We start from the raw sequence: 1,840 nt of genomic DNA, 5'->3' as shown, positions 1-1,840 counted from the left end.
ACGGCACTTAACAACAACAACAACAACAGGCCAATGGAACAGAATTGAGAAACCAGACCCAAATCCATCTGCCTATGGAGAGTTGATCTTTGACAAAGGGTTGAAACCCGTTAAATGGACAAGAGATAGTCTCTTTAACAGGTTGTGGTAGTTCAGTTTGTGTGTCAACTTGTCTGGGCCTGGTTGAGTGGCTGGGCAGCTGGATGTAGTATTCCCCATGATGAAACTGGTAATCAACTCCATGGTGGAATCTACTGTGAGCAGCTAAGTAGCTGCCTTAGGTAATGTGGTCTGCTTCCTGTATTTAAGCGAAAGCCTTGGGAAATGGTCTCTAGCTTGTGGCACACTTGGACCCTACGTGTAGCCGTGTCGTTTTTCGGCAGCCTGCCATGCTCTGCCAACCTTGGGACTTACAATGGACCTGAATTAATGGCCTGCTATGTGGTTTGGTAACATCAGGACTGTGCCATTTTATTTGTCAACCTTGGGCCTGTTAGCCTCAGTAGCCAGTAGCTGCCTGAGTGAAAAGATGCCTCTAGCTTCAGTTGGCTGGGAACAAGAGGCAAAGCTGAATCCCAAGGTTGAGGGGCTTTCACACAACCCCTAGAGCCTGGCACTTTGAACTTGGACTTAAAGCCTCCAAACTATAAGAGAATAAACTGTTTGTTAAGGCCATCCCATTTGTGGTATATTCTTGTCAGAGCGACAGTAGGTAATCAGAACACAGATGGTACTGGCCAAATTGGGTATTCATTTGCAAAAAAAAAAAAAGAGAGAGAGAGAAAGAAATAGGATCCATATCTCTCAATGTGATAGTTAAGGTTGTGTGAACTTGGCTAAGCCTGGTTTTGAGTGGCTGGGCAGCTAATGTAGTTATTTCCCATGATGAGACAGGTAATCAACTCCATGGTGTAATCTACTGTGAGCAGCTAAGTAGCTACCTTACGATGTGGCCTGCTTCTAGTGTATAAGGAGAAGCCTTGAGAAAGGTCTCTGAGCTTCTTGGCATGTTTGGATTCTGCATTTGGCCCAGTCATCAGTGAGTCCTGCCATGTTGTCTGCCAATCTTGGAACTATTTCTGGACTGGAACTAGTGGCCTGTTGTGTTGCTTGATAATCTTGGGACTGTGCCATTTTACTTATCGATCTTGGGTTTGTCAGCCTCAGTAGCCAGCAGCTGCCTGAGTTAAGAGATGCCTCCAGCTCCATTGTGCTGGGAGCAAAAGACAGACCTGAAGTCCAAGGTCAAGGGGCCTTAACCTACCCCCTAGAGCTGGCACTTTGAACTTAGACTTCTAGCCTCCTAAACTGTAAGAGAGGAAGCTCTGGTAGCATAGTGCCTGAGGCACTTGACCCTCATAACATGGATAAACCTGGAGGACATTATGCTGAGCAAAATAAGTCAATCACAAAAGAACAAATATGGTATCAGACTACCACTGTAAAAAGTCAAGAAAAGGCTTCCTAATGAAGAATACCAAAGGTTCATGGGAACAGTTAGTCCAAGCGACTGGTACACCATGCAATCTGTAGTCTCTATGACTATGAGACCAGAAGAACTAGATGGTGCCCAGCTGCCACTGTCAACCACTCAGAGGGGGATCTATGTAGGAGATCCTGCATAGAGAGGGAGAACAATGTGGAACAAAACTCAATCATTTGAGGGGGGAAGGTGGGGGACCAGGTTTGCTGGTCTGATAGAGCCTGGTGGAACCACTGAGACTATGGTGCTGCAAAAACGGCAAGGAGGCCACATGTTCTGACCTTCTCTAATCCCACAAGAGGAAGGCAGAATCACCATCAATAGTGCAAGGCCTATTACTGCAAGGCCAGACATGCT

Source organism: Orycteropus afer, unplaced genomic scaffold (assembly GCF_000298275.1).
Source record: "Orycteropus afer afer isolate SDZICR_OR568_19922 unplaced genomic scaffold, OryAfe1.0 scaffold00009, whole genome shotgun sequence".
In the NCBI taxonomy this organism is placed as follows: Eukaryota; Metazoa; Chordata; class Mammalia; order Tubulidentata; family Orycteropodidae; genus Orycteropus; species Orycteropus afer.
This window is presented reverse-complemented; position numbering follows the sequence as displayed.